Source organism: Anomaloglossus baeobatrachus, chromosome 1 (genome assembly GCF_048569485.1).
Source record: "Anomaloglossus baeobatrachus isolate aAnoBae1 chromosome 1, aAnoBae1.hap1, whole genome shotgun sequence".
NCBI classification, from domain to species: Eukaryota; Metazoa; Chordata; class Amphibia; order Anura; family Aromobatidae; genus Anomaloglossus; species Anomaloglossus baeobatrachus.
The window spans coordinates 208558773-208575746 of NC_134353.1; positions in this window are offsets into that span (position 1 = coordinate 208558773).

Below are 16974 nucleotides of genomic sequence, written 5' to 3' on the forward strand. Positions count from 1 at the left end.
TATCTGATCCTCAGCTGCTGTCACTCAACAAGCAGCTAATTTTATAAACTTTGCTTTCTTGGATTTCAAAACCTATACATCAGAGCTGACCACTGCAGGTATGTACAGAATCAGCCTGATAGTGCCAGTATAGCACTGGCTTTAGGTTATATGGGAAAATCCTAGTAATTGGTTCCCTTTTAAAGGGAAGGTAGCGTCAAAAAAAAAAACTGAAAAAAATGTAAAGTAATAATGTTTAAATATTATTTTTTTTTTAATTGTGCAAAATATAAAAAAAAAATTAAAAAGTTTGATATTTCCCACTGTTAAACACTAGGGGGAGCAGCTTCTGAAATCCTACTGAATTTCCACTGTATAAAAAGCTCAGATTACAGCCTGCCGTAAAGTGGGAGGAGTCTGCTCTCCTGTGTGTGATGTCGCCTCCCCCCTCCTAATCTGAGTGTTTACAACAGATAACAGAGAATGACATGTAAGGACACAATGCACAGCCATTTTCCTGGTGACCAGAAATGCCTAAAGTGTCACCAAGGACAGCAGGAGTATCACACAGGATAGGATTAGATACACAGCTCAGCAGACAGTATCACACAGGATAGGATTAGATACACGGCTCAGCAGACAGTATCACACAGTAGAGGATTAGATACACGGCTCAGCAGACAGTATCACACAGGATAGGATTAGATACACGGCTCAGCAGACAGCATCACCCAGGACAGGATTAGGTACACGGCTCAGCAGACAGCATCACAGAGGATAGGATTAGATACACAGCTCAGCAGACCGTATCACACAGGAGAGGATTAGATACACGGCTCAGCAGACAGCATCACCCAGGACAGGATTAGATGCACGGCTCAGCAGACAATATCACACAGGAGAGTATTAGATACACGGCTCAGCAGACTGTATCACACAGGATAGGATTAGATACACAGCTCAGCAGACAGTATCACACAGGAGAGGATTAGATGCACAGCTCAGCAGACAGTATCACACAGGATAGGATTAGATACACGGCTCAGCAGACAGTATCACACAGGAGAGGATTAGATACACGGCTCAGCAGACAGTATCACACAGGAGAGGATTAGATACACAGCTCAGCAGACCGTATCACACAGGAGAGGATTAGATGCACAGCTCAGCAGACAGCATCACAGAGGATAGGATTAGATACACAGCTCAGCAGACAATATCACACAGGAGAGTATTAGATACACGGCTCAGCAGACTGTATCACACAGGATAGGATTAGATACACAGCTCAGCAGACAGTATCACACAGGAGAAGATTAGATGCACAGCTCAGCAGACAGTATCACACAGGATAGGATTAGATACACGGCTCAGCAGACAGTATCACACAGGAGAGGATTAGATACACAGCTCAGCAGACAGTATCACACAGGAGAGGATTAGATGCACAGCTCAGCAGACAGTATCACACAGGATAGGATTAGATACACGGCTCAGCAGACAGTATCACACAGGAGAGGATTAGATACACGGCTCAGCAGACAGTATCACACAGGAGAGGATTAGATACACGGCTCAGCAGACAGTATCACCCAGGACAGGATTAGATACACGGCTCAGCAGACAGTATCACCCAGGACAGGATTAGATACACAGCTCAGCAGACAGTATCACACAGGATAGGATTAGATACACAGCTCAGCAGACAGTATCACACAGGATAGGATTAGATACACAGCTCAGCAGACAGAATCAGAAAGGATAGGATTAGATACACAGCCCTGCAGACAGTATCACCGGTACACACACAGGTACTCACATGCAGTGGCACGCGCATACACACACACACACACACACACACACACACACACACACACACACACACACACACACCTTTTACATCATTCCTCCCTGTGACCTCCGGTGGGCGCTCCAGGCAGCTGTGCTGCATGCGATCCTCCCCTGCGTCCGGCCGACATTTCACACATCCGATCGCATACACTCACACATCCGAACGCATACACTCACTCACACACACTCATGATATCGCACATACCTGTACAATCGCACACACACACACACACACACACACACACACACACACACACACACACACACACACACACACACACACACACACACACACACACACACACACAGCAGCGGCGGGCAGAGCTGGGGGAGCTACGGCAGCGGGCAGAGCGGGGACTTGGGAGAACGGAGGGAGGGGGGTGTCATTGGAGACTGTAACGGCGGCGGCAGTAGCTGGGGCAGAGCAGGGGCTGGGGAGAACGGAAGGATGGGATGTCATCGGAGACAGTAAGGAGGGGAGGGGAGGCGGCCCGTACTCACACATCCCGGCGGTTGACAGGGATAAAGTGGAGCAAACAGCACACGCTGTGATCTCCACAATAATGGCTCTGAACTCCTCCTTCTTGTGTTCTGGACAGCCCAGGGGGCGCGTCCACGTCACAGCAGACGCCCACTGTAACGTATGGCAAGGGGTCGGAGCCCGACTATCAGAGTCTATGCACAAGGGCTGCCATAAAGGAAGGAGTTACTGTCGTTACACACAAGGCAAATCCAGCATGGCAGCCTCCAGTAAAATAAGAATTACATAAAAACTAAATAAGCTGCGATTTTCATTTTGTATTAGAAATACTTGATTTCATAATCACTATTTTTAATACAAAAATAAAAAACCGCGATACCTTCCCTTTAAGCTCCACTCTGGTCAGAGGGTAGAGATCTAGCCAATGATATGCCAGCACTTGCTTGATAGAGATGCGTGTTATACCCAGGGCCGTTGGAGAATCCGGGTCTACTCCTTCCTCCCGTAAGTTCACAAACAGATACGGGGCGAGGGCGGTATTTTCATGTGGTAAATTTGCTGTATAAGGCCCTGTGCGCAGTAGACATTTTTGCTGCGTTTTTTGTGGCGTTTTTGTGCTGAAAACGCTGTGACATTGCTTCCCCAGCAATGTCTATGGGTTTTCAGGAGTGCTGTCTGCACACAGCATTTTTTTTGTAGCTGCGTTTCTGTGGTGACCACAAAAACGCAGCATGTCAATTATTTCTGCGTTTTTCACAGCGTTTTTCACTCATTGAATGCAGTGCACAAAAATGCAGCCAAAAATGCATTGCGCACAAAAAATGCAGCGTGAAAAAAAAGCCTAGTGCGCACATAGCCTAAGTCTCAGGGCTTGCTTCCAGAATTCACCTATATGTCCACACTCCCGCATGACATGCATTAACCCCTTCACGACCTTGGACGGATCTATCCGTCCAGGATCGTGTCCCATTAAGCCCCGCCCCCTGCCGCGGGCAGGCGGCGTGGATCGGCACACATATCAGCTGTTTTCAACAGCTGACGTGTGCCCGCTAGTCGCGGGTGGAATCAGCTTCACCTGCGGCCATTAACCCCTTAAATCTTGCTGCTAAAGTCTGGCAGCAAGATCTAAATGCGCACGGCCATGTTTTTTACTTACCGCCGCCCCCACCGGAAGTCACGTGTTTTATCACGTGACTATCGGTGGTTGCCATCGTAGCACAGGGTCATGTGATGACGCCTGCAGCTACGAAGTTTCACTTTCGTTTTCCCTCGGCCGAGAGCAGAGAGAAACAGGCTGGGGCCACACGGGGACTACTGCGATCCACTTGCATGACACTCGGCTCGTGCTGGCAGTACAGCAGAGCCGAGTGTCATGCGTGTGTCCTTGCAACTGAGGTCTGTTCGTGCGAGCAGACCTCAGCTGCGGGGGCGGGCCGGCACTCAGGAGGGGAGGGAGGGATTTCTCTCCCTCTCTCCTGCGTAGTCGGCTATTGCCATTCTCGCACTGCACTAGCGGTACACCGGTGTACCGCGAGTGCAGTGCGATTTTTCTCTCGCCCCATTCACTTGAATGGGTGCGAGAGAAAGAGTCTCAGCTTACAATCGCAGCATGCTGCGATTGTTTTCTCGGTCCGATTAGGGCTGAGAAAATAATAGCTCATGTGTGCTGACACACAGGCTAGAATTGGTCCAAGGGGAATGCGATGTTTTATCGCACTCCACTCGCACTGTTTTTCTTGCCGTGTGGCTTAGGCCAAAGTGACTGTATCTGCTGTTTACAGCTGTATAGCTGTGATCAGCAGATAGATAATAGCGATCGGATTGCTGATCGCTATAGCCCCCTAGGGGGACTAGTAAAATAAAAAAAAAAAAAATAAAAAAAAAGTTTTAAAAAATAAAATAAAAAAAACCTAAGTTCAAATCACCCCCCTTTGAAAATTAAAGGGTTAAAAAATAAATAAATATACACATATTTGGTATAGCCACGTTCAGAAATGCCCGATCTATCAAAATATAAAATCAATTAATCTGATTGGTAAACTGCGTAGTGGCAAAAAAATTCCAAACACCAAAATTACGTTTTTTGGTCGCCGCAAGTTTTACTCAAAATGCAATAACAGGAGATCAAAACGTAGCATCTGCGCAAAAATGCTACCATTAGAAACGTCAGCTTGAGACTCAAAATAAGCCATCACTGAGCCATAGATCCCAAAAAATAAGAACGCTACGTGTTTTGGAAAATGGCGCAAAACGTGCGCCAGTTTTATTGGACAAACTTGTGAATTTTTTTTAACCCCTTAGTTTAGGGCCTTAGATACATGTAAACCTATACATGTTTGGTGTCTACAAACTCGCACCGACCTGAGGCATCACATAGATACATCAGTTTTATCATATAGTGAACACTGTGAATAAAACATTCCAAAAACTATTGTGCGATCACACTTTTTTTTTGCAGTTTTTCCACACTTGGAATTTTTTTGCTGTTTTCCAGTACAATATATGGTAAAACCTATGGTTTCATTTAAAAGAACAACTCGTCCCGCAAAAAACAAGCCCTCATATGGCAAGATTGACGGAATTATAAAAAAGTTACGGCTCTCGGAAGAAAAAGAGCAAAAAACAAAAACGCAAAAACGGAAAGTGCCCGGGTGCTGAATGGGTTAAATGGGCGTCATCCTGTCCACCTCTGACACATTGCGCATTTGGTCTAAGTCCTATCTTAAACACGAGGCTAGGTGTCTTATATACCCTGTGAATAAGAAACAGCTGGGAGATCCTCTGGCACTCTGAGACCGCCATTTTAGGAATCTGCTCCAGTACGTCAGACCACTGGTCATCAGATATAGGGCCTAAATCCCGCTCCCATTTATGTGTACCCTTGCTTTATGACCCATCTTGATCCTCGTGTTATTCCTTGCACGGACAGCTCGCTTACTAATACTGCATTAATCTGAACACTGACTATGCTGCTTTAGGAATTGCTCATGCCATGTATAGAACTGAAATATTTTTCCGCTACATTGCTTATCGCCATGAGCAGCGCTAAGTGTGGGCATGACTGGCGGAGCTGCCCTGCAGTGCCATTTACCGCCTCCATCTCTTTACCCGCTGTTTATTATTCTACTGTGTATTCCCTATGCCGTATAGACGGACGGGTTCTCAGATGTCTGGAGCGCGTCTGTGCTTCATTCATGCAGTTTTACCACTACAGGCTTTAACCAATGCACATTCATGTTTCTTCATACTAGGGTCTTGTCTTTACGGCTATTGGCCATAAATGACCAGAAACTCATTGTCTTCTTTCAAAAAGTTTACCCATTACTGAAATGTTTGTGATCTAATAAGTCACCTGTGACATGTCCCCCACCGAGTGCCTCAATATGACAATGACTCAGTGGTTTCTACCACCATTCGTCTGTGGAAAGTCAATTGAAAAATACCCTCCCTTTTGTACGTAAATTGCTCTATGGTTTCGTTATGTAATGATTTCTTAAATTTTATGTGCTAAATGACATGGTGAAATAAAAAGAAGCAACATAATAGATAAATACACCGTGTGCTGCTCAGTGTTTCAAGAAGTTAGTAGTTTCCTAGAATCGCTTTCTGAATACTTGAGAATGTGCCAGCCCCCTAGGAGAGGATGCCAAAATCTAATGGATAACTAAACCCATTGTCAGAAAATATATATATATATAATATTATATATATATATATATATATATATATATATATATATAATATTATATATATATATATATAATATTATATATATATATATATATATATATATATATATATATATATAATATTATATATATATATTTTCTGACAATGGGTTTAGTTATCCATTAGATTTTATATATATATTATTCTCATAGTGTGTGTCTATGGATAGTGTCCTTTTAATTGGAAGCAGATTGGTGGGGTCCGGTTCCTGAGACCCCAACTGATTGCTCTTTAAAGCCCTTGAGAAGCTGATGAGAGGGAGCGCACAGCTTCTGCCGAGCGTGTGCAGAGCAGATTCAATAGGAGGCACAGAATTCATAGCGCATGTTTTTGTTTTGTGTCTGTACCCCGTTTTCTGTGCGCACTCCTTTTGCTTGAGCTTCATGCCCCTTGGAGGGAGAGGAGGCGGAGTGACCAGTGGGGGGGGGGGGGGGGTCGGGGTCTCAGGACCCGAATTATCACTGATTTGCTCGCAGCTATAAGGGCACTTGTATATTGAATAAAAATGAGAAGGTGTAGTTACTATTCAACCTTGCTAGACGCTTTCTTTCATCCGTGTACCAAAAAAGCCCCAAACCAAACTGTAATGGAATTTCAATAGGACCTTTGACATGTCTCAAGTAAACACTTGTTCTCGTATTCCTTCTTGATAGTGATGAAGCAGAGTCCCTACACACTGCCTCCGTGTCGGCACAGATCGGAAAACGTCCACATGTAGGGATTGCCCCCACAGCCCAACTGGTACCATCCAATTGTCAGCTCTTTTTATACATTTCTAGGAGGCAAAATTTGCCCCAGATATTTCATACCCAAGTCTTGTGAGGTGACAGATCATCTTTTAAGGGTTTCTCCTAAAAAAAACCCCCCATACTTTTAATATTGCTTTTCTGCATCCTCCTCCGTACTTTTGGCTTTTTTTTCTGTGAGGATAGGGAGAAGGACATCACGTAACTGCTGCAGCCGATCAGCACCTGCTGATTAGCTGCAACCTTGGTATTCTGCGGTTCTTCCGTTTGGCTGCAGCCAATCAATAGCCGACCATATGATGCACCATGGTTGCCATGTTTGTTATACATATGTTTTTAACTTTTGACCCACCCGGTGGACTAATTTCTAAGATGTCGTGAAGGTGTGGGAAGCTTGGAACCTCTCCCACCTGGGTAGTGTATTGTGTCTACATTGCTTATTTCTGCTGTCTTGGTTCCGTACCAAACGTTTACCACCGTCCTATCTAAAAGAGAAATGGTGTGAGCGTTATCATCTTCTCTAGGTCCAGTCACACATAACGAGATCGTGAACGAGATCACTACTACGTCACACTTTCTGGATCGTTTGAGTCGTTGTTGAAATCGCATGTTGGGTGTCACACATAACGAGTTTATGAACGAGCATGCGTCCCGTATAACGATCTTTCAAATCGTTGGGACCCTGTCACACAGCAACTATGTTAACGATTCCAATCCCATTAGGGGCGTAGTAAAATGCAGTGAGTCACGTAGGCGTGCATTTGCGTCGCCTTTTCCATACCCCCCCTCCGCTTTCATTGGCGGCCAATACTGCGTTCTGATTGGGCGGCCGGGCGGGCGTCGCCTTTTCCACACCCTCCGCTCTGATTGGTGTCCAATACTGCGTTCTGATTGGGCATGCAGGGGGCGTATCTAGCGGTTAAATTTTGGATCGCGTCACCCTTTGTCACTTCTTTTGCGCTTTGCTTAGAGATAGAACCTGTGTCTCCACCCTGATTCCTTTGTCCATTGTACCCGGTCGCTTTGTTGGTGTGTTTTTCACCAACCAATGGGTGCAGAAGGGGCGTGGAAACGGGGACGCAACAACACGCCTTCGTGCATCTCATCTAGGTCGTCAACGAAATCGTTAATAGGGTGTCAAACATACAGATTCATGCAGCCCAGCAGGACTCCAACGAGCCAAAAATGGCCCAAGCTGTTCGGCATCGATCAGCGATTTCGCAGCAGGGGGTGAATCGTTGGTACGTGTCAAACGTGACGAGATCGCAATTGAAGTCGTTCTTGCGTCACAGAAACTGTGACGTAGTAACGATCTCGTTTACGATCTCGTTATGTGTGAAGTGGCCTTCTGACCCAGTTTCTTATCTCCCGATCTTGGCGTCTGCTGCTCTGGAGATATAGTGCAGCCCCATCTGGATTCTGCTTTACTACATTGAATTTAAAGCCAAAATTTGTTATCTTTTCATGGCTTTATGTATGGCGATTCCTACCCCATATAGACTATGTTCACATGTTGCGTTTTTTGCAGATTATCATTAATTTTATGCAAACTAAAAGTTGCTTTTTCAGACCCAGCAAAAGCCAAGATTCCAGAATTCTCATGCATACACATACATATTTTTTTTTACTTTGACTGAAATGGAAAAACTGCTGCGTTTTTGAAAAAAAACAGCATGTCAATTTTATCAGCGTTTTTGCAGCCTTTTTTCTTTATTGAAAGTGATACACATACCTGTGAAATTTAATTTATTTTTTTTTCTGCAGGAGATAAACTATCTGTACTCTTATTTATCCATAGCATAGATTCTTACTAAACAGTAAAAACAGTGTATTTTATTGTTTTGCATTTTTGCATCCATGTTTATCTGATCCACATCAATTTTAACTTCTGTGCCTGATCTGGAATATGGGATATGCTGTGAGGCGGATATCTATGTATCCATCTCAAAAACAAATCCTGCCTGTGACCTCTTCCATGGGTCCAGCTCATAGTCTCCGCCACTGCTCCTGTTCTCTGCAGTTAGGCCATGTGCGCATGTTGCAGAAATGAACGCAACCTCTGGCAGAATTTGTCATTGCCAAATTTGGTTTTGACCACATAAACGCAGGAAAAACGCATGCGTTTTTATAGTGTTTTTGCCGCGTTTTGACCGCGTTTTACCTGCATTTTCTGTGCTTAAATTGAGATGCGTTTTCAATACAAATACACACATAAAGTTTTAACATTCAAACAGTTAAAAAGGTAATAATTTTATTTATTTTTTTCCAAGTCATAAACTACAATGATAATTTACCGAAAATGTTTATTGAGATTTAATAAGTATGTTCCAAATAAAGTTAAAAGTATTGTTTCACTCATTTTTAAAGTCGGCCTGGATGTGAGGGCAAATGGAAACCTCTTGACCTCACTATACAGTAATGGCAAAAACGCATGCTTTGATTAAGTCAAAAAAGCATGCATTCTGCATCAAAAAAGCATGTAAAACGCTAGAAATTTCTCTTGGGGTGCGTTTTGATAATTCTCATTAACTTCAATGTTACCAAAACGCTGCCAAAATGGTAAAAACAATTGAGATGTTGCTTCTTCAAACGCAGAGTTTTTGACAAATTTTAAGCAACCAAAACGCTGCGTTTTTCAAAGCATAGTGCGCACAAGAAAGCTCTCTTTCCCATAGACTTTGCCTGGAAATCAAAACGCATGCAATTTTGCATTAAAATGATGCAGCTCAAAACGCTACGGAAACGCATGAAAAAACGCAACGTGCTCACATGGCCTCACACGCGCAGCGCTGCAGCTAATAACTCTCATTGGTGCTATCAGCGCTTGACACGGGGAGAATGAGGCAAGCAGGTAGAAAAACAGATTGCATCTGGGAGAGAGGGCTTTTCAGAAACCCCCTTTTAGGCCCTGTGCACACGGTTAGTGTTTTTGGCGTGCTTTCTTTGTGCGTTTCTTGATGCGTTTCTTGAGTAATCTGCGCCAAGATCTGCATGCCTATCCTTATCCCGGCAAAGTCTGAAATTTCTGAGGTGCTGTGCGCACAATGCTTTTTTTTTTTTTTTTTTCTTTCCATTCCAGATTTGGTGCAGAAAAAAAACTGCAGCATGTAAATTGTTGAGGTTTTTTTTTTTCTTTCTATTATCCCTTCCAGCCATTGACTAAAGGCCCCGTCACACACAGAGATAAATCTTTGGCAGATCTGTGGTTGCAGTGAAATCATGGACATATTGCTCCATTTGTACACAGCCACAAACCTGGCACTGATTGTCCACAATTTCACTGCAACCACAGATCTGCCGCAGATTTATCTGTGTGTGACGGGGCCTTTAGTTTAAAAAATGCGCATTTTACTCGTGCATTTTTTTAGTCTTTTTCAATGACAAGATGCAGATTTCATGTTCCGCATTTCTGCAGCATGAGCACATTATATATATATATATATATATATATATATATATATATATATATATATATATATATATATATATATATATATATATATATATATATATATATATATATATATATATATATATATATATATATATATATATATTATAATATATTTTTATTTATTTTTTTTAGATTTTTTTTTTTTTTCTGTGCCCTCTGGAGGACTGATGCCACGGTATCCATCCAGACATCACTATGTGCCACTTCTGCATCGCAGCATAATGCAGGTGAATGTGGCCGCATTGTTTCTCTTAGGCTATGTGCCCACGGGGGAAAGTGTCCTGCGGTTATGTCCGCAGGATCTCCCAGAAAACCGCAGCACAACTTTCTGTTTCAATGCTGCGGTTTATTTGCAGAATGTCCTGCGGATATGGTGCGGGCTTTCTGCATTGAGGATACAGTACCATGGCTTGGGCACTGCATCCTCAATGCAGAACAAGTGCTGCAGTGATCGGGGGAGTTCATACTTACTGTACCTCCATCACACAGCACTTCTCTCCGGCGTCTGTCAGCGTCTCTACACTGTGCAGGAGAAGGTGGGCGGGCCTGAACTAGCTCTGGCTGTCACATGACTGGAGCTCGTGCAGGCCCCGCCCACCTCATTCTTCCTGCTCATGGATCCACCGCGCTCCAGCTTCCTGTGCACCGAGGGAAGTAACCAGGTGTCTATCAAGGCAGGTAAGTATGGGACCATCCGCAGGTAAATCCGCAGGAATAATTGACATGCAGTTATGTGCGGCTGCGGGATATCCGCAAAATATTCCGCAGTCGCACATTCCGCAATGTGGACACTCCATAGGATCCCATGGGGATAACATGGGGAGTGTCTGTACATGCTAAAACCTGCGGATTTTTCTGGAAAATAAATTGGCGACTTGCTTGTCAGAGTGGTGTATTATGCGGAGATCTGTCTGTGACTTGTGTTACAGACAAAATCACCACATAGCCCCAGCCCTAATGTTGGGAAACATGTAAGTTATGACCAATAATCTTCCACTGCAACATAATGATACTTATTGCACAAGTAATTGATCCCATCAAGGGCAACATCTGCAAGGAAGGAGAAAACCAATGAACCTGGAGGAAACCCACATAAAGACAGGCTGATAAGGAATTTAGATTGTGAGCCCTAATGGTGGCAGTGATGATTAAATCTGTAAAGCGCTATGGATTTACAAGTGAGCAAAATAAAGAAATACTCTTCTAAGATTTGAGATATTGGTCCACTACTGACAAACAGCACAAAGGCCTTAAAGGAGCCCTCTAAGGCTGCTTTCACACATCCGGTTTTAGCAGTGCGGCTAAATCTGGCTCTAAAACCTATGCAACTGATGCGGCGAAAAAACCGCATCCTTTGCATAAGTTTTTACATGCGGCCCGTTCGGTTTTTGCCGGTTGTGGCACGCTACTGAGCATGCGCAGTGCAAAAAAGCCGCATCCGGCGTCTATAGGCATGCATTGGAAAAAGCGCTGCATCGGCTAGATGCAGCACGATGCGGGTTTTTTTGCCGGACAAAAAAAGTTCCAGGCAACGTTCCATCCGGCCGCCTCATCGGCTAAATATGCCGCATCTGGCAAAAACCGGACCAAACGCAAGGCCATGCGGCACAATCCGGCACTACTAAAAGTCTATGCGGAAAAAAAGCAATCGGCGGCAAAAAAAAAGGTTGCTTTTTTTCTGCAAAGAGCCGGGTTGTGCCGCACAGCAAAAACCGGATGTGTGAAAGCAGCCTAAACCCTTTGCTGCTTAGGGAAGTTCTCAAATTTTAAAAATGACATTTTTGTTTCATGGTTTTGATTTTTTGGCTTGATGAGTTTGTCGGTCGTTCATGGCCTAATTGTTTTTTTTTTTTTTATTTTTTTTTTTTTTAGTACTAAGCCAAAAATATTTGGCTTGCGTAAATCCAGATCCTGGGCCTTCACAATCCGCAAAGTGAAGGGTTTTGGCAGTCTAGAGAGCACGGAGTTCCCTTCTTTATTACAACAGTGCTCAATATCGGGCAGCTCTGCAATATCCCTTTCTGCTAATTTATAGTCAATAGTATTCATGTCCCAGGAAACCTCTCTACGTTTCAGTGGTGGTTATCGTATTCCTAGCATGTCTCTGCTCCATCAGGTTCTTGTTTGCACAAAATACATGGGTCTGGGGGTCCTTAGGTCATAATCCAAGCATTTCTCAGTGTGGGTGTGAGTGCTCCTGTGGCCACTACCCCCCACTCATGGCTCACACAGCTCCGCTCCCTACTTCTAGGAGGGCTTCTGTCTGTTTTCTCCTCCGCATTTTCCAGTGAATGGGACTAAGCTGTAATACCAGGCACAATAACTACAAAGTGGGGAGGAGTGGGGTGGTCTCAGACCCCTCGTCATGCTAACAATTATTTGTGACATATTGGAGAACATCTTGAAGTACTGTAGATTCAGATAACATAACTTATTAAGCATTCTTGGACAGAAACTCCAATGTCATGTGGATAAAGACCTAAGTGGATTCTATCAAAATCTAAAAAGTTTTTCTCTTCAGTCTGAAATGTAGGATTTTTTTGGACACTTAACATTACCTCTGAAGTGACTGTACTGTCCGGTGCTGCTGGCCATTTTTAGCCATCGCCCAACCATGTGCCTTGTGTGCAGCCTTGACCAAGGCCGAGCGTCCTTTATGGGCTCCTTACTGATTGTCGCCGGAATGTATCGGGAGTGTTCAGATGTGTTGTTACTATTTTACCAACGGTCTTATCTGAAAGTCTGCTGTAATGGAAACTACTATGCTGGGGGAGTGTGCAATTGGTTAAATGCTCCGTAAAGGTATCATTAGTATCTATTTTAATACTATCTTTATCCTGTTTCTATGACTACTACATTCAGAGAAATTTAACACGATTTTGCATAATTTCTAATAGTTGACTTTTGGTTTGCAGAGAAAATAATGTAGTTATATCTAATGCACAGTATTTGAAGATGTCCCCATAATCCAGTGTCTGTCATGGTCCTCAATGTCTTCGTAGTAATTAACACAGCGGTATATTCTGACATGAATGTAGTCTACTAATCATCTCGTCAAAACAAACTCCGCTTCTTTGTGGAAACTCTTAAAATGGCCATAAATGTTAGATCAATGTCAACCAGACTTAACGTTTTTTTTGGCATTATTTGCAGATCATATAATGGTTAAGGGCCTCTTATCCTCTAATGGCAGATACCAGGGAAAAGGAGCGGACAGCTCAGCTAAAACATGCATACCTTTTTATTTTTTTTTTTTTTTTTGTCACGTTACACCCACAATCTTTAATGTATTTTGTGGGAATTTTTTTGTGGTATGCCAACACGAAGTAGCAAGTACTCGTCAACTGTAAGGGAAATTAAAATGTGATTTTTCAATGATTTTAAAAATATAAATCTGAAAATTGTGATGAGCATTTATATTCAGCCCCCTAACCTGAGTGACTAATTGTTTCCATAAATCACTAAATTAAAAATTTGAATCCACCTATGTGTAATTTATCATCAGGAGTTCTGTGAAGGCTTCAGAGGTTTATTTGTTAGGGGTCAAACGGCATCATGAAAACCTCACACAGGTTAGGGATAAAGTTGTGGAGAAAAGTTAAAGCAGGGTTAGCTTATTTAAACAGGTTATTTAAACAAAAAACACCCAAGCTCTGAACATCTCAGAGCACAGTTTAATCCATCATCCAAACATGGAAGGAGCATGGCATAACCATAAACCTTCCAAGGCATGGCCATTTACCAAAACTGACATCCCACATCCATAACTCAGGTTGGAGAATCCTCAAGACAACTATTAGTCATATACTCCTCAAGTCTTGTCTTTATGGAAGAGTGGCAAGAAGAAAGACATTTTTGCAAGCAAGCCATAAGAAGTCCTATCAGTTATCAGAAAGCCAAAAAGGGGACACAGCTAGCATACGAAAGAAGGTGCTGTGGTTAGATGAGCCCAAAATAGTTTGTTGGGCTAAATGTAAAATGCTGTGCATGACAGAAAACGAACACTGCACTTTTTTCTGAAAACTTCATTCCTTCCGTCAAACATGGTGGTGGTGGCAGCATCATGCTGTGGGTAGGTTTTTTCTTTTTTTTTCTTCACCAGGGATAGAAAGCTGCTCAGAGTAGAGTTGATGTGAAGATGGATGGAGCTAAATACATGGCAATGGAGTAAAACCTGTTAGAGGATGCAAAAGACTTATAAAAGACTTAAAACCAGGGCGTAGGTTCACCTTCCAGCAGGATGACGACGCTAAACACACTGCCAGAGCTACAATGGGCAGGTTTAGATCAGGGGTACCCAACCTGTAGCTCGGGAGCTACATGTGGCTCATGAACCCATGATGTGTGGCTCACGACTGTCTGCCAGCGTTGGGCATTAGCATCAGGTCTAGCAAACATCTATGAAGAGAGAGTCTCCAGATGTTGACTTTTCTAAGTAGCCCCACACAAAAGCAGAACTGAATGGGGGGTAAGGCTGGAACCCCTGGATCTTGGTATACTGCCTCAGTATGATTTCTGTGGAAAAGATTTGGTGATCATTATACCAGTAATGAGAGCTCTGGGTGTCCCTACTGAGAGGGAGGGGGGGGAACTGGACTGTTCTCTCCTGGAAGGACCTGGCCCTACTGCTGGGTCTCCAGTCCCAACCGTTAATATATGCGTATGAAGCAGTTGGCTCAGGTAAGGAGAAATAGTGGTTGGGCAAGGTCTTTCATTGTGAAAATGGTCCGCAATTTATGGACGTGTGAAAGTGGCCCAGAAGGTGGGTACCCCTAGTGCAGAATACATTTCCCTTGATGCATCTGATTTTGCAGAGTGGACAGTCTCATCACATAGTACTCAAAGCATTGGTCGATCAGAGACTTATAGCTATTCTTTTCTGACTTTCACCAGTGTTTCTGCCGCGTCACCAGCTCTCTGAGATCATCATAAATCAAGTCAGTGATGCAGCAGGAGGTCCGTCAGCCATTGAGCTCTTAAATCACTGACTTGATTTGTGATGCGCTCATTGGTCCGGTGACTGGGAACACTTGCTCCTGTGTTGAAACAGGCAGTGACATGTGTTACCTCTGAAAGCAAAAGCTGCGAGTCCATGCTGTGTCATCTATATACTCCTCATAAATGCACTTTGCGCCACCCTCCTTCCTGGTAAGGAGCAATGGTGTGTGCCGACTGTGAACTGGAGCAGCTCTACATGGTCAGGCATGGCCAATAAGACCGTATGTAAGCAGGTTCACCTTTTATAAGATCATCTCCGCATAGGAACATTATTTTTTCAACATATCCAATTGTGGAACTTATTATTTTTACAAGATCTAGTAATTAAAAGTATTTGTTTGTTGACCACCCCTTTTAAGGACACCAAGAAATGGGCAGCATTGAGGACCGCAGATGCAGTGATCGGCCCACAAAACAAACTACAATTGGAGCACATGAAGGGCACATAGTGTCTACTTCCCTTTTGAAATCCGAAGATGTCCAGCAGTGCCATAGCCTCAAAATTGGGAATAACTAGTGAGTTCCAGTACACCCATCTACAGTTCAGAAAAGTTTGACCAGAATAGGCTTTCATGGAAGAATTGTGGCGAAATACCATGACTTTGACATGGAAACAAGGTGATGTGACTTAGCCATGCATAACAACTTAGAAGAACCCAGGTGCAAAAAAAGTCAGCCTCTTCGCTGGACATATTAGTCAAAAGAAATAAAATATTTGCCTGTAACACAAGGCAGTTTATCACTGAAGGGCTGGAAAGCGGTATAAGGGCTCGTGCGCACACTGCGTCCTGACCAGTGCAGAAAAAAGCGCACCCTCTGGCAGACTTGACACTATGTTTTGACAAAAAGATTGAATCCAAAATGCATGTATTTTGGATGCATTTTACATGCGTTTTGGATGCATTTTTGTCAGTGCGGTCCCCGGCAATTCAGCTCTGCTACATGCCCGCTGACAGCAGACACAGACAGAGCCGGGCAATGAGAATGAACTCTGATGAACTTCACCCGACTTCATTGTCATCCCACAGCTCTGTCTCTGTGTGCTGTCATGAACTCAGATGAACCTCCGAGGTCAGTGCCAGGATACAGGAGTCCGCAGCAGTGACGTCAGAGCTTCACCCGAGTTCACTGACATCGCGCGTCTCTCTCGCTCTGTGTCGCAGCCTGATTTGCGGTCACACGTGAAGAAATCACCTGTGACCACAAATCCCCTGAGTGACTGAAGTGAGACGCCCGATCAGCGGTGCCGTCACTCAGGTTACTTGCGGCCACAGCTGCAGTTCTCCACCTGAGAGCGGTGGCCATGGGTAACCTCAGTGACAGCACAGCTGATTGTGCGACTCACTTCAGTTACTGCATGGAGCTCACAGCTAGCGGTCCTTCTCTATGGCCTCTCGCTGTCAGCTTCCGATGTAGCAGAGCTGATAGCGTCGTGGGTGACCTTGTGTGGATTACGTCGGACCTGGAGGTGTTTTTGAGGGGTTAATAAAGTGGTGAGAGAGGGTGTTTTTTTGTATTCTAGTTCAAATAAAGGATTTTTCAGTGTTTGTGTTTATTTACTTTCTCTACAGTTTAGTGATGGGGGGTGTCTCAGTGACTCCTGCCATCACTAAGCTAGGGCGTAGTAGCCGCTATGGGCTGCTGCCATTAACTCTTTATTACCCCGATTGCCACTGCACCAGGGTAATTCGGGATGAGGCGGGTACTTTAACTACACGATATAGACACGTCCACTG